The sequence below is a fragment of the Ictidomys tridecemlineatus genome, chromosome 2 (assembly GCF_052094955.1).
Source record: "Ictidomys tridecemlineatus isolate mIctTri1 chromosome 2, mIctTri1.hap1, whole genome shotgun sequence".
Taxonomy (NCBI): Eukaryota; Metazoa; Chordata; class Mammalia; order Rodentia; family Sciuridae; genus Ictidomys; species Ictidomys tridecemlineatus.
Window position 1 is genome coordinate 178,315,832 of NC_135478.1, and position 21,177 is coordinate 178,337,008.

Sequence of the window (21,177 nt, forward strand, 5' to 3'; positions counted from 1 at the left end):
TTGTAATCTTGTGGGTTAGTCTCTGTGTCCTCTATTCTGTACCATTGGTCTAGCAGCCTGTTTTGGTGCCAGTACCATGCTGGTTTTGTTACTATTGCTCTGTAGTATAGTTTAAGATCTGGCATAGCAATACCACCTGTTTTACTCTTCCTGCTTAGAATTGCTTTAGCTATTCTGGGTGTCTTATTTTTCCAGATGAATTTCATAATTGCTTTTTCTATTTCTGTGAGGAATGCCATTGGGATTTTGATCAGAATTGCATTGAATCTGTATAGTGCTTTTGGTAATATGGTCATTTTAATAATATTAATTCTGCCTATCCATGAGCAAGGTAGATCTTTCCATCTTCTAAGGTCTTTTTCTATTTCTCTCTTTAGGGTTCTATAGTTTTTATTGTAGAGATCTCTCACCTCTTTTGTTAAGTTGATTCCCAAGTAATTTTTTTTCCCCCAAGGATATTGTGAATGGGGTAGTGTTCCTCATTTCCTTTTCAGAGGATTTGTCACTGATATACAGGAATGCCTTTGATTTATGGGTGTTGATTTTATATCCTGCCACTTTGCTGAAATCATTTACTAGTTCTAGAAGTTTCTTGGTAGAGTTTTTTGGGTCTTCTAGGCTTAGAATCATATCATCCACAAATAGTGCTAGTTTAAGTTCTTCTTTTCCTATAGTTATTCCTTTAATTTCTTTTGTCTGTCTAATTGCTCTGGCCAGTGCTTCAAGAACTATGTTGAATAGAAGTGGTGAGAGAGGGCATCCCTGTCTTGTTCCAGAATTTAGAGGGAATGCCTTCAGTTTTTCTCCATTTAGAATGATGCTGGCCTGAGGCTTAGCGTAGATAGCTTTTACAATGTTGAGGTAAGTTCCTGATAATCCCTAGTTTTTCTAGTGTTTTGAACATAAAGGGGTGCTGTATTTTGTCAAATACTTTTTCTGAATTCATCAAGATGATCATATGGTTCTTATCTTTAAGTCTATTGATGTGATAAATTACATTTATTGATTTCTGTATGTTGAATCAACCTTGCATCCTGAGATGAATCCCACTTGATCATGGTGCACAATCTTTTTGATATGTTTTTGTATCCAATTTGCCAGAATTTTATTGAGAATTTTTGCATCTATATTCATTAGAAATATTGGTCTGAAGTTTTCTTTCTTTGAAGTGTCTTTGTCTTGTTTGGGTATCAGGGTGATATTGGCCTCATAGAATGAATTTGGAAATACTCTCTCTTTTTCTATTTCCTGAAATAGATTGAAGAGTATTGGTATTAGTTCTTCTTTAAAGGTCTTGTAAAACTCTGCTGTATATCCATCCAGTCCTGGGCTTTTCTTAGTTGGTAATCTTTTGATGGCTTCTTCTATTTCCTCACTTGATATTGGTCTGTTTAAGTTATGTATATCTTCCTGACTCAATCTGGGCAGATCATATGACTTAAGGAATTTATTGATGCCTTCACTATCTTCTATTTTATTGGAGTATAAGGTTTCAAAATAATTTCTAATTATCTTCTGTATTTCTTTACCAGTTTTAGCCTGTCTTTGTGATACCACCGGTTACCAGTGACAAGTTCTGCTTCCTCACATGTTGAAGTTTGAACATTAGGGAAGCACATCGTGTTGGGTGTGTGGGAGACTCCCCACTAAAGTTAAGTCTCCCAGAACATCATGGAATCCCTTACCCCTCAGCGCCAAATTCAAAGGTTTTTCTCCACCAATCCCCACTGGACAGTGTCCACTTGCTGTTCTAGAGTCACCCTGCAAATCAGCACCCACCACATCGCCTACACAACCATTCTTAAGCCGAAGCTTGCAAACTCACACTCTCTGCCCTCTTCCTCTTCCTCTCTGCCCTCTTCCTCTTCTTTCTCTCCTCTCTTCTACTCTCTTTCTCTCTGCTCTCTTCCTCTGCTGTCTGCTCTCTTTCTCTCTGCCCTCCTCCTCTCCTTTCTCTGCTCTCTGCCTCTCCTTTTCTTCCCCTTAGGCAGCCCCCCCCCAATAAAATCTCTTGGTTGAATCTCCATCTCGAGTGAGTCACATGCCTTTCACATGGAGGCAAGCATATAAAGCAGGGTTTATTTTAAAAGGGGCAACACAGACTTCTCCCTCAAAAGAGAAGGGGGGCCATAGCTGGTATCCTGGTATCCAAAGAAGTGAGTTGTTCTGCCCTTTTTGTATGTCCTAGGCTTCCTTTGTTCTCCTTTTTTATTTTTTAATATTTATTTTTGAGTTGTAGCTGGACACAATACCTTTATTTTATTTATTTATTTTTATGTGATGCTGAGGATCAAAACTAGAACCCTGCACATGCTAGCCACAACCTCAGCCCTGTTCTCTTTCCCTTCCACTCTTATCTCTTTTTTTCCTGCCTATGTGACTAGGCCCAGCACTAGGCCTAGGAATGTTTGGTGGGATGGCCCAGAGGTGGGAAACAGGTGGGCTAAAGGGGGAAGGGCAGGATGGAGTAGCCAAGTACACATTAACAACCTTATAGCTCCCGGTAGGGAGAGGAAGTTCCTGGGACATGTTACCTTGGTAACAGGATGGAGCAGGGATATGTTCTTGATAAGGGGGGAGGAAGGGCTCTGAAGGAATTAACATTTCAATCCCTCAGGGGACAAAGTCCAACTTTCCAGACTTAAAATTAGCCTCCTTGGTCAGACCTAACTCATTTTACTTATGTATACTGACTGCCTGTCTAATTCTGGCTTCACTCCGCCTAGTCTTTCATGATTCCAGAACACATTTCATTTTTCCAGAAATTAAATCTTTCAATATTCAATAAACCAATCAGATAATGCATTCTCTTTTTTTTCTTTCTTGCAGTGATGAGGTTGAACTCAGGTCCTCACCCATGCAAGTGCTCTTCCAATATGATTGTTTCCCTGGCTCAAGATATTAAAAAGTTACCCACAAATCCTCACAGCAGTCAATGAAGAGCAAATGGCCACATCCAATTTTGTTTGCAAGAAACAGGACACTGATCATGAGAAAATGATATTGAGCCAATTCATTAAAGAAGGGCTGAAAAAGGAACTAAGATTGTTAAGCTACAGTCAAGACCTCAGGACTTCCAAGCTGGGTTTGGCTCTACTCTTGGAGCTGACTCAGGGAAGGTCTTAGAGTTCAGACTTAAAAATCACAAAGTGCAGAAGCAGTGGAGGAGAGCACAGTGGCTGTCAGTGTCCCGCTCCATTGGTGATCAGTAGACATCAGCTGAGGAGTCATCTCCATTGTCACCATGCCAACTGTTCTGCTCTTCAACACACTGTGCACAGTGCTGAAGCTCCAGGCATTTTGCCAGATGCTGGCAATGTGGAGGTGAAGGACATCACTGCCCTTTAGTCAGGTCAGGGAGGCAGGTGTGGAGACAAACAATGACATTAGAAATGACACCTAACCTATGATGTGCCCATTCCAAGAGAGCGAGTAGCACATAGGGCCACCTGGAATCCATCTCCTTTAATCAGTATTTCTATTCTTTTTGGAGAGACAATTAATAAGGAGAAATATTATATGGGCTTAAGCAGACACAAATATAAATATTAGTTTTGTGTAAAATGGAGACATTTCATATCAATAAGTTAAATAATATTGGGATTTGTAATTTTCATATAGAGAAAAAATTGTGATCTCTACTTCATACCCAAAAGTAATATAAGCCATAAACAAGGACCTAACTATGAAAATTTAAATTTTACTACAAGAAAACACATAATATCTATGACATTGCAATCAGGCAGAATTTCTTTCTTTTTTTTCTTCCTTCCTTCCTTCCTTCCTTCCTTCCTTCCTTCCTTCCTTCCTTCCTTCCTTTCTTTCTTTTTTTTTTAATTTTATTTTGTACTGGGGAGTGAATCCAGGGCACTCAACCACTGAGCCTCATCCTCAGCCTTTTTTTGTATTTTATTTAGAGACAGGGTCTCACTAAGTTGATTATGGCCTTGCTAAATTGCTGAGGATAGCTTTGAACTCTCTATCCCCCTGCCTCAGCCTCCTGAGCTGCTGGGATTACAGGCCTATATCACCACACCCAGCCAGACAAAATTTCCTGAACAAAATTGGAAATCAGATATTATAAAATAGATGTCATTGAAAAAATTGATGCATTTAACCTTATTGAACTGTCTACATCTGTTGATCAAATACAATAAGATAAGTTAAAACTGGCATGACTCTTGGAGAAAGCATAATAAGTAACAAAAGACAAATAACAGGATACATAATAAAGCATACGTATATTTTTAAAATTCTAAATTTTGCAGATTTAAGAAGAAAGATTTCAACTCTGTTGAGCTTAATTTATTAAAGTTTACTAAATGTTTATGACAAATATTTTCAGTCAAAAAAGAGCAAATGAGCCGGGTGCAGTGGTGCATGCCTATAATCCCAGCAATGCAGGAGGCTGAGGCAGGAGGCCATGAGCTCAAAGCCAGCCTCAGAAAAGTGAGGTGCTAAGCAATTCAGTGAGACCTTGTGTCTAAATAAAATGCAAAACAGGGCTGGGATGTGGCTCAATGGTGGAGTGCCCCTGAGTTCAATAAATAAATAAATAAGAAGAAAACAATAACCTTGTCACCAGGTTACTTACTCTGGGCCACCAGCCAAATCTCTTGCAACTCAACATTACCCATGAGGGTGCCATTGTGGTGGCCCTGGGTGGGCATAAGGAGATCAAGTGGGCAAATCCAGAAGCAGGAAGAGAGAGAAAGGAGAGCTTGAGGCACAGGGCAATTACTAAGCTCTGAGTTTTAGCCCAAAGCCAACCCAGTCCGCCTCCCTTCCTATCAGATCTTTCTAGTTCCTTCTTTCTCTTTCCCCTCTCTCTAGCACCTCTTTGAAAGCCATATCCTTTGGAATTCCCAGGTACACTTGTGATACTCACCAGTCCAGCTACAGGTGTATCCAGATTTTGTGGAGGAGGAAGCTCATGTAATTGGGGGAAGGTTAGAGAAATCTAGTTTGAAAAGACTGAAAAACATTAAGTATGCAAGTTACAAGAACACATGACTAGGGACTTTCTCAGAAGCTCTGAGGGTTCATTAACTTTATTAGACTGATTAGGTTTATAGTGAACTTTCCTCCTAATGCATCCTCTGTTAAACTACCTGAATGTTTATTTCCTATCCATGGTCAGAGCCCTACACGCTTGCATTGGGAGGATGAGGGAAATGATGGAGAGGAAGAAGGCAACTATTTTAAGATCCCTCAGAACTTCTTTTCAGTTGGAAACCCCACATAGAAAATCCACATTCCTGGTGGGCTTCACCTGCTTCACACTGCCTCTGGCCTCCCGGTGCTTTTGCGTTAGCTTGCCACTAGGTGGCATCAGACGGTCGGAAACACTGGACTGCTTGGGGTGGGGGCGGGGTGGGGGCGAAGCACGCCTAAAGGAGTCCTTTCTCTTTTCCTTTTACTACCAAACGGCGCTGCTGAAGCCTCCTTGGGCCACTGTGGGGAGAAAACCCGGTTGCACCAGGCATCAGAGTGGTCAACAGGTAAACTGAGACAAACGAAACTGGAGAACACAGCTTAAAGAGCTGCTCTTAGAAAGGAGGCGGATGCAGGGGCAAAGCTTGCACTGCTGCCCAGACTTACACCTGAAGACCCAGGGCTCCGGAGCTGTCAGCACAGGTGCCCACCCTGAGCATAGTCCCTTTATCTCCTGGGGCCGCTGTATCCGAAAAGCGGGTGTCATCTTCTCTGGGATGGTACACCTGTGGCTGTGGTCCAGTTCCCCACTTACCTGAGGCCTTCTGCTCCTTTACTAGGGCTGCCCACCTGCTTACCCAACACCTGTACTGCCAGCCACGCGTCCAGGAGGAGCCTCTCCGGCGTGGTCGCAGTAAGCGGGCCAGAGGGAATGAACTCCACCAGGTTCCCAGATACCAATCGCAGTTTCTCAGCTGAACCTGCTAGAACTCATGGAATCTGTGGAAGCCTTTGGATTCACCCTTGAAAAACAAGGTGACAGCATCATCACCATTGGGGGCAAGAAGTAGATTCCAGGGTGCAGGGTCTGCTTCTCTCCAGCATATGCAGGCATATGGCAGAGCTCGAGTCGCTGGTATGAGCCAGTGGTAAATCTATATAATAACACAACCCTGTAGTAAGTGTTGGATTCAGGCTGCTGTGCTAGCATTCAGTTTTTCACAGAATTATAAATGAATGTGGGAACTTCCTTGCATATGCTGTCATTTTACTCTCAATGAGAAGAAATCTGTAATCCTAGTATATCAAGTGAGAAAATGTGCTCACAGGAGTTAATTAAAATTTACCCCAAATACTACAACTCTCACCCCAACCAATGTCTTAAGTTTTGAACTTTCTGGGGCTTTGGGGTTGTTTTTTGTTCTTCAGTTCCCCAAATGATTCTGATGCTAGGAAGGGTTAAGAACACCACTCTAGGAAAATGTAGTGAGTTTTGAATCTCTTTACTCCCACCATGTTTTCTGTTTTTCTAACATTGTTTCCTGTTTCCTTTTCCTAGAAGCTCCCACAACTCTCCTACAAGGTTAGCTTCTCTTCCTATGTTCTCAAACCATCCAGGTTGGAGACAAGCCTGGAGCCAATACAACAGCAGTCCCTGACTGCCTCCCCCACCCCAGCCCCACACATCCTCAATAGGCTTAATTAAGTTCCCCCACCCCAATACACACACACTGTTAGGATGGCAAGGACTAGGAGAATGGTGCTGATCACAGCTCCCAACTTGCTCTTGCATCTCAGCTCACTCCCCTCTCTGCTCTTTAATAAAGAATAAAAAGCTGCTGCAGCTGAGTTCCATCACTAGAACCACAGGGCTAATGACCTCATTTAACTCCAGTGCCTCACCTCATTCCCAGCTTCCTTCCATACCTCGATATTCGTGTTAGAAATGAGGTAATGAATGGGGAGCCAGGTGGGGTAATATATAACAGGAGCCTGTGGATATAACATCATCCTCTGATGCCAATGCAGCCACCAGAAAAAAGTACTCGGAAAGGGGATCCTGATCCCTTACAGGAAGTAAAAATGTCAAGGGATGATGGTAGGTGAGAGAGTAAGCAGCCTGAGGGCAGAACTCTATGTGTGAAATGTTCCACTTTTTCTTAGTAATTATCACAGTGCTGTTAAATGATTTGTTGGTGTGTATGGATGGAGGGACTCAGACAATCCTGATAAGAGAACTAAGTGTCTAATCTCTGCCCCTTAGCTATTTGAAAAGTACATGGTAGAAAATCCATGCTGAACATTTTGGTTTTGGTTTGTTTGTGTCATAAACTTGCAGATACAAATAAAGATATTAGTGATAGAAATTCCTTGGTCTGAAGTGAAAATAACAGATGTGAATTATGTAAAAGACATTTATACAGATGGTCACAGTGGCACACAGGCCTGTAACCCTAGCTGCTGGAAGGAGTGAATCAGGAGGATGGCAAGTTCTAGGTCAGACTGGAAGACATAGGCCTTGCCTCAATATTAAAAGGGAGTAGGGAACAAGATGTGTAGCTCAGTGTAGAGCACCACATTCCCCGTTAGGACAAGCACCACAACAAACCACAAACAAACAAAAACCTGACATTCATTCATATTAAAAATTTTTATTTTCACACAAGGATCTATCTGCCTCCAGATTCAAATTTTAAATAAATCTGACCAAGAAACAAACAATTCCAATTTAAGTATGAATATCATGACAATTGGTCCCATAATAATTCCTGATGGAAAAAAAGGTAACTGCTCTCATATAGAGAAAGGAGAGACAGGGCCAACAGGGAGAAAAAGGAAGAGGGTCTTGTGCAGAAACTTCCAGTTGGCTGCGCGCCTAGAGGCGCGGAGGAAGCCCTCCCTCAGGTCGCAGGCAGGCCCTGTGCAGTGTGGTTGCAGGAGGTGGTCCTAAGGCTCTGCCCTAGACATATAGTTGTGGTGGTTGAGCTGGGACCACAGATTTCCCCGACTGCCTCTGGGCTGGGGCAGGAGGAGCACAGCTTTTCTAGATCTTAGATGCAGTCCTGGTCTTCCGCACAGCCTGTGGAACTGTGAACATGTCGCCTCTTTGTACTTCAGGCACAGTAGCCTGAGATTACTGTGTCTCCAGGAGGCAATGCTGGCTTCAATTGGCCCCAGTCTTCAGGGCAGTTGGGTAGCTACTGAGCAGGGGGCACAATGGTTGCAGAATCGTTCTGGGCGGAGCAGCGAGGATGACTTCAGAGGTACTGAGCTAGGTTCCTCTCACCTCGCACCCTTGGAAAATTGTTTCCGGACTCCCAGGATTTGCAGAGAGCACCTCAAACTCTAATGTGAAAAGGAATCACCAGCCCATACTTTAAAAAGAGATTCTGATTCAGTAGGTGGAAATGCAGTTCTAACCAGCCCTCAGTGAAGCCCAAAGAAAGGGACCACACCGCCGAATACTAGTAGATTAAAAACCACAGCCAACAGGGCAAAGCCTTTTCTATTTTCTTTTCACAAACCAGACCCTGCTATTGGCTGCTGCAACACACCAGCCGCCATTATAGAAAAGGGAAGAGAAGATCTTTGCTTGGTGAAGTATGAAGAGCTGTGATTTCTATGTGCCATTAGGCAGGGAAGTATAAACGAAACTCTACGCTCTTGATTTCTGCTTTGGATCAGTTAGAAATGCTTGTCATCAGTACAACATCTGTCCTTTCAAATGTTTGGCTATACTGGGCGGGGCAGTGGGGTTGATGGTGTTCGGAAATAAAGTTTTATTTTAGGCAGTGAAAACTTACCTCTCAGTAACATCATTTTAATTTCAGTGGCTTTTAGTGATTAAAAGATACCCTTTATGATTTATCACTGCCTCCTACTTTATCTATGGCTTTATGCCACAGTCTGGCTGGGCACAAATCACGAGCCACTGAAGCAGGAACAAACTTTATTTTTGAACTGCAAGAAAAAACCTCACACAGGCTCCTGGGGAATCCCTCCCGAAAGCCTCGAGGCTCCTGCAGGAACCCCCAGCCGGAAATAGCTCTCCGGGAAATCCCTCCTCCTGCAGTTCCCCAACCAATGGGAACTCTTGGGGAATCCCTGGAAATCCCCATGAGAACTCCAAAATAGCGCAAGAACTCCAAAATATGGCTGAGAATTCAAAAGTAGCGGCAGAGGCCGATATTAATGCCTCGCCTGTCAATCAATACTGTTGGCAAAATGCCCAGGGGCCATACAGACTGGCTGTGGCTCTCAGCATCTCCCCCCTTCTGTTTATTAAACAACAAGTAATGTGGCTTAGGAACCATGCCTGTTAGGTAGTCCAATTCAACATATGGTCCTTACCCGTCATCGGATGAACTGACCTCTAGGCGTCAGCCTCCTGTCTTAGGTTGGTACCACTGCAATCAGATCATACCTGTCACTGACTACCGGTCCAGCATACAGCCATACTTGTGGATAGGCCTTTGCACCAGTGGGGGGGTGAGGTTCTTTGCCTCACCTCTGTTGGCCCCCAAATTTTAGACTATCACTAGTAGAAGGGAGGAGGATGAAAAATGCCATGACACCAAGCCAATTGAGGGCTCCTTTGAAAAATTGTACCACCGGTGACACCATCAGCAAAAATACTCCAGCACTACCACAATTTGTTGCACCAACAGATAGTTCACAATGCATACAAGTGATACATAGTCCAGGCAAGTTCTGCAAGCAGTTCAAAGCAGAGGAATCTGTCAATATGTCCATTTCCTCCCAAAGTAAATTGACTCCTTGATTGAGCATTACTTGTTGAGTTATTATTCATTAATGCATCAGTTTATACAGTTTGGTGTATAACTATCGAAGAAGCTGTAGTTTGGTTTTATCTTTGTCTTCACCGGCACTGGGATGAAGATAGGAATTCTGGCAATGATGCTAAGAAAAAAATTATGTAACATTCCAACAGGCACTAAGAAAACAATTTTTTTGAACAATTTACATTATCCTGAACAGAATTATTAAATATAATGAGAAGGAAAGGTGAAAGTAAACAAACAGATCTGTTAACCTCCTTATTTGTTCACATATTAAAACAATTTTCAACAGCTGTTTACCCAATCTAAATTAAACCATTAAAATCACGTGAATAAAAAAATTTGGATCCATTTATTCATGAGCGCTCCTCATATAAAATATATGGACATACACACATACAGACATACAACACAAAACAGAAGTGTGCGCACATAACATACAACACATAAGACAATAGTAAAGGCCTTGTAGCTTTACCTAGGTGAAATCTCCATTGCAATGTTTAAAAACTCCACAGTCAAAAAATAAAACTGATCAGAAAAACATTAACCTAGGTCTGTATGAGCTCAAAAAGAAAATAGAACTTTATAATGTGGGAAAAGGCAATAATACAATAAATATTGAAAAAAGCATCCTGGTTAATCACTGTCGCAGATGTAAGAATAGCCAAACTGGAGCTCTGAATATTAGCTGTTATGGATTTGAATGAAATCACCTTTTTTTGTTTTTGTTTTTGTTTTGGTCCATAGAATTCGCTTTGGTTAGTTTCTATGGAATCCAAATTGGCTGTTGTTCTCCCTGTGGAAACACACAAACAGAACCCCGACTCCAGACAGTCACTGGGTCAGGACCTTAGTTAATCTCTCTGGAATCCAAATCGGCTGCTGTTCTCCCTGTGGAAACACACAAACAGACCCCCGACTCCAGACAATCACTGGGTCAGGACCTTTCCATTGTCCAGTTAGAATATCCTTCCAAAGTACCTTAGGCTTATGTACATTTTTTGGACACATATGCCTTTCCGCAGCACTAAGCCCTGATGAATCCAAATTTAAAAAGTTTAGAGTAAAAAGGGCTATTTTAAATTTATCTTTGGGGGATATATACCCCTTTCCAATTCCCTCTTTTTGCTTTAATAAGTACATTTTAATAGTTTGATGAGCTCTTTCAACTATGCCTTGTCCCTGAGGATTGTATGGGATTCCTGTTATGAGTAATGCCAAATGTTGAGCAAAATTGTTTAAAAGAGGTAGAAGTATTGAAAGGTTAATAAAATAAGTACTTGTCACTCCGTTTCTCTATATGCTTAACAAAACACTGTTGAAATCTTAAGAACTGTTTGCTAATCTTGTTCCCAGAATGTGCTGTCCCCAACTATGGACTGTCTGCTAATCTTGTTCCCAGAAAGAGCTGTCCCCAACTGCCAAACTACAAAATGTAACTTCTCTCCCTGCCCTCTCCAGGGAAAGTATATAAGCTCTGCTCAAGCTGTTCTCAGGGCTCTATCTCTCTTTGCTATAGAGAGAGCCCCAGCATGCTGGTCTCCAAATAAACCCACCCTTCTGCTTTTGCATAAGACAGTCTCTTATGGTCTCTTACTCCGACGTTTCGCCGGACCCTTACATTTGGTGCATTGGCCAGGAACTGCGCATCGCCGGACAGGGAGACCTCAACAAGACTCCTTTAGGGGGGTAAGTAAGGCGCCTTATCTTCTTCTTCTTCTCCTTCTCCTTCTTCTCCTTCTTGTTTTTCCTTTGCGATCGCTCAGAGTCTGGTTTTGGGCTGGAGAGTGTGAGCTCTCAGAGCCTTCTGGTTTTGGGCTGGAGAGCATGAGCTCTCAGAGCCTTCTGGTTTTTCTGGTTTTCTGGTTTTGGGTTGTCAGAGTATAGTTGTCAGCGGAGAGCGTGAGCTCCCCCTGGCGGTGGCGGATAGATGTGTCCCTGAAGCCACAGACCACGTCTCCTCAAGGGACGCTTTGGGAGACTCTGGGGGGGACGGAGGTGCCCCCATCTGGGAGGGACAAGGTGCCCTCATCTGTATTCTGCTGCCAACCCATCTGGTCTTGCCGGCAACTATTCTTTCTCTCAGGTTGAATTCACTGTCTGTTTTTAATCTTTGCCTCTGAACTTGTGTTACATGTTTACTGTTTACTGTGTGTCCGTGTTTGTGTCATGTTTGTATTGTCCCTGTCTTTGTTCAAGTAACTTTCATTATGGGACAGAGTCATTAACTGGACTGAAGTCTGCATAAGGGCTCAGAATCTTTCTTTTTCAGTAAAACATTGGACCTGGCAGACTCTCTGTGCCACAGAATGGCCTGCCTTTGGAATTGGATGGCCTCCAGAAGGATCTTTCTACTCCCCACTAATTTGAAAAGTCAGAGATATTGTTTTTCAGCCGGGGCCACATAGCCATCCAGATCAACAGCCATATATCTTAACTTGGCAGGACCTTTGTGAATCTCCTCCTCCTTGGGTGAAGACTTTTCTTGTCCCTGTTCCTGATCCTACCCCTCCCCCTATGATTCTATCTCTCAAACCTCCTCCTCCACCCTTTGTTCTCCCTGAGTCTCAAGATTTGACTCTGCTGGACTCTCCTCCCTTTCCTTATCCCCTGCCTCTGTTCCCCAACCCCCAACACCCTCTAAGTGATTCCCCTGCTGCTGACTCAGCTTCTCCACCATTGAAGGAGGTTAAGCAAGCCCAGCACCCTCCAGATGACTTCCCCGAGGCACACATAGCCCCTCCTCCCCTGGAGGTAGCTGGCCCGGCTAAAGGAACTCACCGGCAGTGAATGATTAAAAACCCTGAAGCCCCCGTGATACTTCCCCTCCGTCCTCATGGGCCAATGATAGAGGATGGCCATGGTGGAGAAATGCAAGTCTACCAGTATTGGCTTTTCTCCTCTTCAGATCTATATAACTGGAAAAATAACAATCCCCCTTTTTCCGAGGATCCCACCCGGCTCACAGGTCTGATCGAGTCATTGATGTTTTCACACCAGCCTACTTGGGATGACTGCCAACAACTCTTAGGCACTCTCTTCACGACAGAGGAATGAGAGAGAATCCTCCTGGAAGCAAGAAAAAAATATCCTCGGACCAGATGGGCGACTGACACAACTTCCCAACATAATCGAAGCTGACTTCCCCTTGAACCGACCCAACTGGGACCCCAACACCTTTGAAGGTAGGGAGCATCTGTCCACTTATTGCCGGGCTCTAATAGCGGGTCTCCGAGCAGCCGCTAGATGGCCAACTAATTTGACCAAGGTAAGAGAGATTATTCAGGGGCCTAATGAATCACCTTCTGTGTTTCTGGAGAGAATTATGGAGGCATATAGGAGATATACTTCTTTTGATCCTCAGGCAGAGGATCAAAAGGCATCTGTCACGATGGCCTTTATTGGGCAAGCTGCCCTGGATATTAAAAAAAAGTTACAATGCTTAGATGGATTACAAGATATGACTTTGAGAGATTTAGTCAGAGAATGCGAGAAGGTATACTATAAGAGAGAAACTGAGGAAGAGAAGGAACAAAGGAGGGAGAAAGAAAGGGAGCAAAGGGAGGATGAAAGAAGCAAGACAGACTGAGGCATTGACTAAGGTCCTGGTCTCAACAACAAATAGGCCAGAAATTAAGAAACAGGGAGACAGAAAGGGATACCTGGGCCCACGCCAGAAGCCACACCTGGCCTCAGATCAATGTGCCTACTGTAGAGAAAAAGGACACTGGGCCAAAGAGTGCCCTAGAAAGAAACAGCACGCCAACCAGCCATTCTAACTTTGGAGGATGACTAGGAAAGTCGGGGCTCGGATCCCCTCCCCGAGCTCAGAGTAACTTTTGAAGTGGAGGGGACCCCAGTAAACTTTGAGGTGGATACAGGGGCAGTATAGCAGCCCTTAAGGCCCCATTGGGCCCTCTATCAACTAAAATGTCTCAAGTTCAAGGGGCTAATGGCAGTAAATATTGGGCTTGGACAACTAAGAGGACCATGAACCTGGGGAAAGGAAAAGTCCATCACTCCTTCCTCCTTCCTAGTGATCCCAGAATGCCTAGCCCCATTGATGGACAGAGATCTGCTCACCAAACTCCAGGCCAGAATAACTTTTAACCCTGAAGGCCCCAAATGGAATTTCTAAATCCTTCAGTAAAAACTCCTATAGTCATTATTTTAACCATGTCAGTAAAAGATGAACATCAACTCTTCACACCCCCCAAGACTGTAAAACAACCTCCAATAACAGTGGAGTTAAAAACCTCAGCCTCCCCAATTAATATTAAACAATATCCTCTGAGCAAAGAAGCCCTGTCAATCGGCCTGGAACACTCCCCTGCTACTATCACCCCATTCAAGACCTAAGAGAGACCAACAACAGAGTGCAGGACATTCACCCCACAGTACCTAATCCATACAATCTGCTTAGCACCCTTAACCCCGAGTGAAAATGGTATACTGTCCTGGACTTAAAAGATGCTTTCTTTTGATTGCCTCTGCATAAAGATAGTCAATTGCTGTTTGCTTTCAAATGGGTAAACCCAGAAACTGAAACGTCTGATCAACTAACTTGGACCAGACTCCCACAGGGGTTCAAAAACTTCCCCACTCTTTTTGATGAAGCCCTCCACAGAGATCTCAATAACTTCAGAACCATGCACTCTGAAGTCACCCTACTCCAATATGTGGATGACCTGCTACTGGCAGCAGACACCAAGGAAAACTGTGAGTCTGGGACCCAAGAACTATTATCCAAGCTTCTGCCAAAAAGGCCCCAATTTGCCAGCAAGAAGTAATCTTCCTGGACTATTCCCTTAGGGGCGGTAAATGATGGCTCACTGAGCCCAGAAAACAAACCGTTGTGCAGATAACACCCCCATATAACAAGAGGGCAAATAAAGAAGCTAAATTGGCAGCCCTAAACAGAGTAACCATGTTAACACTTTCCATACGGGGGAAATATGAGTCAGGAGATTTAACTACATCAGAGCACCCCAACAACTTAACATCTGAGGACACTGATACTGAACTCCTTGACAACACTGAACCCAACTTGCAATTTCAGAAAGCCCTACACTACATTAAGAATGTACATCAACTCACTCACCTTGGTTCAAAGAAACTGCAGGCATTCCTAAAGGATCAAGAACAGAGTTTTCCACTAACCGGCTCACAGCAAAAAAAATTAGCTGAACGAGTAACAAAAGCCTGTTGGGCCTGTCAATTGGTTAATGCATACCCCTCCAAGCTTCCTATAGGAAGGCATCTGCGAGGAACCAGACCAGGACAATTCTGGGAAGTGGACTTTACTGAAATTAAGCCAGCAAGGTATGGACTTAAATATCTCCTAATCTTTGTCGATACATTTTCAGGATGGATTGAAGCCTTCCCCGCAAAAAAAGAAACGGCGCAAATGGTGGTCAAGAAGATCCTGGAAGATATTTTTCCAAGATACGGCCTGCCTAAGGTAATAGGGTCTGATAATGGACCGGCATTCGTGGCCCAGGTAAGTCAGGGATTAACCAGGACCCTGGGGATTAATTGGAAGTTACATTGCGCTTATAGACCCCAGAGCTCAGGACAGGTAGAAAGAATGAATAGAACCATTAAAGAGACCTTGACGAAATTAAGCTTAGAGACCGGCATAAAAGATTGGACTATGCACCTGTCTTATGCACTGTTTCGTGCAAGAAACACTCCCTCTGTTTCTTTGTGTAACCTTACCCCCTATGAAATTCTCTATGATGCCCCTCCTCCAATAAGGGACCTGACCCCAACTCTAAGACCTAACGATTCCTTTCACACCCCCTTGCTTGACAGACATTAAAGCTTTTGAAAAAACTCAGTGATACCTGTGGAAACAGCTGGCCACTGCCTACCAACCTGGGAACGAAAGAACTCCACACCGATATCAAGTGGGAAACTTCATCTATGTAAGACAACATCAGGTGTCATCCCTAGAACCCCGCTGGAAAAGACCATACCACGTGCTACTTATAACACCTACAGAGGTAAAGGTAAACGGAATCACTTCCTGGATCCATGCCTCTCATCTCAAGCCTGCGCCCTGTCCAGATTCTGGTTGGAAATTGAAAAAGACTGGTAACCCTCTCAAACTGCGTATTTGCCGTGTGGATAAGGCCATAGACTCTCCCCTTGACCACCAGTGGTCCTAACCCTCATCAGCCCGTACAACAGTGATGGCTAATCACAAATCATGTCAGCTGGCTATAGATCTTTCCTATTGGGTATCCCTGATAAAAAATCCCACTAAAATTCCATTAAATCCCTTCCATACCATAGATAATAGAAACAAACATTATAAATGTAGGGACACGAGAGCCAGATACAAGTTGGTTAACCTAGATTACTATCTTTGCTCGGCGGACTATCAAAGCCACAAACAGTCACGGCTGTGTGGGGGAAAAACCGACTTCTTCTGTAAGTCATAAGGATGTAAACATACAGGGGCTACCTAATGGAACCCAAACCTCTGCCAGTTCTCAGACCATTGCCCCCTTGCTGAAGTAACAGGTACTGAGGTATCTCTCCACCCATTCACTCCTCTCTTCTCCTGTCAGTGCCCACACCGGGTCCCACCAGGACTATCCAAGATGTAATAAAAATGGCCTTTAAAGTTGCTTTATCATTACTAAAAACAGGTTACTAAAAATTTAAAGTCCCTCACAGGCTTTTTGGGATACTCACTCCAGTCTTCCCCTCTGCTCTACCTGTTCTACTACTCAAGTTTTTGTTGCTAGGAAAATCCCAAGCCCCTTTCCCATTATTCTTTTACATCTCTCCTTCCTCATTCTCAGATCCATGGAGCTGCTCTCAGCACCGTCTTCCCCGTCCTCCCCATCTATACCAGGCCCACAGGAAAGTCTTAACTGACCTTCTCCAGAAGTCTTCACTATGGCTGACTTTAGGACTTTCAGCAAAAGAGTCCCTATAAAAGAATTCAGTATAGATAAACTTCCTCTTTTCATGTTGCTCTGTTCTACTTGGCCACTGGCTGGAAAAATCAGCACTCCTAAGCTAGACACCCCCTTACAGTTTTTCACAAAATATGTAAACAAAGCCTCTGGCCTTGAGCTGGGGCTTCACAGAGATGGCTACATTTCTAAGATAAAAAGTTATCAACTGGGCTCCAGGGTAACAGCTGGCAAGGAAAAAGAAAAAAATTCTCCCCCTCCCAGGTGTCCTTGAAAAGTTAACTTGCCCAGAACAGAGAAAAAATATATATAACAGAAACAAAAACTGCTTTTTGTGAACTTCTGCAGACTGTGAACTTCTGAGCCCCTTCCCTTATATGTTGAGTACAAAATTCTGAAACTACCTAAACTTGGGGTTCAGGGGATTAATTGATTTCAACAGAAACAATGCCCTCTGAATCCGGTTGCAACCAAATAGAACTTTTCCCTGTCTTCAGTGCTATCTTAGGTACTTTGCCTTGTCCGTCCCTACAACAGTATAATTCTATATACTTAAACATTACTTATATTTTCATAAAATGGTCAACAGATGTGATTAATTATGTAATGGTGCAGATGTTTCCCAGAGTGCTCTATCATGACGCAGGTTCATTTAAAGATCAAATAAGGGGACATACAACCTGGTTCCGCCGGGAACCTGTATCCCTCACTTTAGCCATCTTATTAGGAATGGGAATTGCTGCAGGGGTGGGCACAAGGACTACTGCCCTGGTCTGTGGGACACAACAAATGACCCAATTAGAAACAGCAATGGACCAAAACTTAAAGATATTAGAAACCTCCATCACAGCTTTACAGAAATCTTTAACCTCTCTCTCTGAAGTTGTTTTACAGAACAGGCGAGGGTTAAACCTCCTCTTCATGAGAGAAGAGGGCCTTTATGCTGCACTAAGGAAAAAATGTTGTTTTTATGCCGACCATACTGGAGTTGTAAAAGAATCTATGAGTAAACTAAAAAGATGCCTTAAAGAGTGTTAATGAGAGAGAGAGACCCAAAAAGGGTGATATAAATCTTGGTTCACACAGTCCCCCTGGTTAACTATGCTTTTATCAGCCCTGGCTGGTCCTTTAATAATTCTTATATTGTTGCTAACTCTAGGACTCTGTTTGCTCAACCGTGTAGTTTCCTTTCTCCAATCCCAAATTGGACAAATCAAACTTATGGTAATCAGACAACAATATACCCCACTAGCAGACACAGAATGTGACACCCCCCAATGACCACTTTTATGATTAAAAGTAGCCAGAAGAAGAAGTGGGGAATGAAAGGTTAATAAAATAAGTACTTGTCACTCCGTTTCTCTATATGCTTAACAAAACACTGTTGAAATCTTAAGAACTGTTTACTAATCTTGTTCCCAGAATGTGCTGTCCCCAACTATGGACTGTCTGCTAATCTTGTTCCCAGAAAGAGCTGTCCCCAACTGCCAAACTACAAAATGTAACTTCTCTCCCTGCCCTCTCCAGGGAAAGTATATAAGCTCTGCTCAAGCTGTTCTCAGGGCTCTCTCTCTCTTTGCTATAGAGAGAGCCCCAGCATGCTGGTCTCCAAATAAACCCACCCTTCTGCTTTTGCATAAGACAGTCTCTTGTGGTCTCTTACTCCGATGTTTCGCCGGACCCTTACAGTATAACCAGGGGCATTATCTGTTTTTAACTGTTTTGGAACGCCCACAGTGGCAAAATTTTGTAAGCAACGAGCTATAACATCTTTAGTTTTTTCTCCGGCATGAAAGGAGCCCATCAAAAATCTGGAAGAAGTATCAACTGTAACACGCAAATATTTTAATTTGCCAAATTCTGGCAAGTGTGTGACGTTCCATCTGCCAAATATGGTTAGGTATCAGTCCTCTAGGATTGACTCCAAGATTAACTTGTGGTAAAAAGGTCACACAATTTTGACATTGTTTTTATATGTCCAGCTTGTTCCTTAGTTATTTTAAAACGCTTTTGTAAAGTATTAGCATTGACATGGAACCTTTTATGAAAATGTGTAGCTTCTTCTAGTGTAGAGAAAATATGTATGTCATGTGTAGTTTTATCTGCTAAATCATTGCCCAAACTAAGGCTCCAGGCAATCCTGTATGTGCTCTGATATGTCCTATAAATAATGAATCTTTTCTGTTCCAGATTAGACTTTGTATAGCAGAAAACAAAGAGAAAACAGTAGAGGAAGGGGAAATCCTACCAGCATCTTCAAGGGATACTATAGCATTAACTATATACTGACTATTAGAAAAGAAATTAAATACAGAATCTTTAAACATCACAAAAGCTTGTAAAACTGCATTAAGCTCTACCTTTTGAGCTGATTGTTTAGGTACTAAAAATGTAAAAGTTTGATCAGGGGTAACTACTGCTGCTGTACCATTATTTGACCCATCAGTGAATATATTTGGAGCATTCATGATAGGGGTTTTTCTTGTCATTTTTGGAAAAAATTACAGGATGCTTAGATCAAAAAGACAACAAAGGATTAGATGGTAAGTGATTATCAAATGAAACATTAGATTTACACGTGATTATTGCCCAAGTATTTAACTCATTAGCTAACTCATCAATTTGATCCATAGTATATGGAGTAATAATTTTATTGGGAGAAATTCCAAACACTCCCTTTGCTGCTTTTATTCCTTTGAGTATTAATTGTCCTACAGCCTCAGGATACCTAGTAAGAATAGTGTTAGGAGAATAAGATAAATGTATCCACAATAATGGACCTTCTTGCCAAACTACTCCTGTAGGAATATTTTTTGTTGGTAGTACAATAAATAATAAAGGCAAACTTATATCAATTCTATCCAAATGCATATTTTCCATATATGTTTCAATAATTTTTAATGCCTTTCTTGCTTCAGGAGTTAACATTTGGGGTGAATTTGGATCTGATGGACCTTTTAGGATATCAAATAAAGGTCCCAACTCTCCTGTTGGTATGCCTAGATAAGGCCTTATCCAATTTATGTCTCCTAATAATTTTGAAAGTCGTTAAGTGATCTGAATTGATCTACTCGTATTTGAAATTTTGGTGGACAGACCATAGTTGAGGATAATAGAACTCCTAAATAATTAATTGGAAAATTTAATTGTACTTTATCTATTGCTATCTCTAGATTATAATTTTTTAATAAATTTGTAAGTGTGGCATAACAGTCCAGCAATGTATTTTTATCTTTGTGTGCTAACAATACATCATCCATATAGTGCAATATTTGTAGTTCAGGATTTTGATTTCTAAGTGGCTGGATTTCTTTGTTAACATAAATTTGACACCTAGTTAGGCTATTAGCCATCCCTTGAGGGAGCACTTTCCATTCATATCTCTGATCAGGACCTTCATGATTCAGTGCAGGGATAGTAAATGCAAAACATGGACTATCCTCAGGATGAATTGGAATTGAAAAAAACAATCTTTAATATCTATAGCTAAAACATACCAGGTTTTTGGTAAAGCAGACAATTGGGGAATCCCTGATTGAGCAGGTCCCATAAATAACCATCTCATTATTAATGGCTCTTAAATCTTGTAATAATCTCCATTTACCAGATTTCTTTTTAATGACAAAAATGGGAGTATTATAGGGAGATACAGAAGGTTGTATATGTCCCTCTGCTAATTGTTGTTTGACCAGGTCATGGGCTACTTGTATCTTTTCTTTAGTCAGGGGCCACAGAGGAACCCATACTGGTCTATCTGATTTCCAAGTAATTTTTATTGCCTCAGTGACCCCTTCTGAAAACCCAGACCATGTCTATTTATTCCTTGATCTATTTGAATCGGTGGTGCTATACCTTGTTCTCCTAATCTTTTTTCTTCCCTGAAACCTTGTCTAGCCCTAATAGTGGGTGCATTTTGATTGATGTTATTTGTTAATGTCAAACCTAATTGATCTAGGACATCTTGTCCCCATAAATTTATAGGAAGATGATCCAATACACATGGCTGTATAGTTCCTTCACATCCTTCAGGATCCTTTCAATCTAATACCATTGCACTTCTATGGGGATTAGTTGCCACTCCTAGGCCTTGAAGCATTTGAATGGCTTGTTGTAATGGCCAATGCTTTGGCCATTCTTGATGAGATATGATGCTAAGGTCTGCACCTGTATCCAGTAGCCCATTAAATTCATGTCCTTGAATATTTAGTTTTAGCATTGGGCAAAAATCTAAATTTAAAGACAGCATAGCCCAATCTACACCTATGGAGCCTAAATCCCTGGAACCTCTTTCCATAGTACTACTGGAAAATTTATCATGTAGGCTGGATATTATTAATAACTGTGCTATTCTGTCTCCTGGTGAAATTACTGATATACCCTTTGGAGAACTAGCTATAATTTTTATTTCACCTTCATAATCGGGATCAATTACCCCGGGACTTATCATAAGTCCTTTTAGCGTAGAAGAACTGCGTCCTAACAATAAGCATACTGTTCCTTGGGGAAGAGGT

At 42.3% G+C, this 21,177-nt stretch overlaps 2 long non-coding RNA genes across 2 annotated transcripts; one reads left to right on the plus strand and one right to left on the minus strand.

Moving 5' to 3' along the window:
- Window positions 1-5,427: 5,427 nt before the first annotated feature.
- Window positions 5,428-18,166, plus strand: LOC144375416 (uncharacterized). Its single transcript, XR_013435239.1, has 3 exons — window positions 5,428-5,501; window positions 5,775-11,426; window positions 12,738-18,166. It is a non-coding gene; the product is annotated as an uncharacterized LOC144375416 (long non-coding RNA).
- On the minus strand, window positions 7,567-16,827 carry LOC144375417 (uncharacterized). Its single transcript, XR_013435240.1, has 2 exons — window positions 16,627-16,827; window positions 7,567-12,806 (listed from the first exon to the last, which is right to left on the minus strand). It is a non-coding gene; the product is annotated as an uncharacterized LOC144375417 (long non-coding RNA).
- Window positions 18,167-21,177: the final 3,011 nt, after the last annotated feature.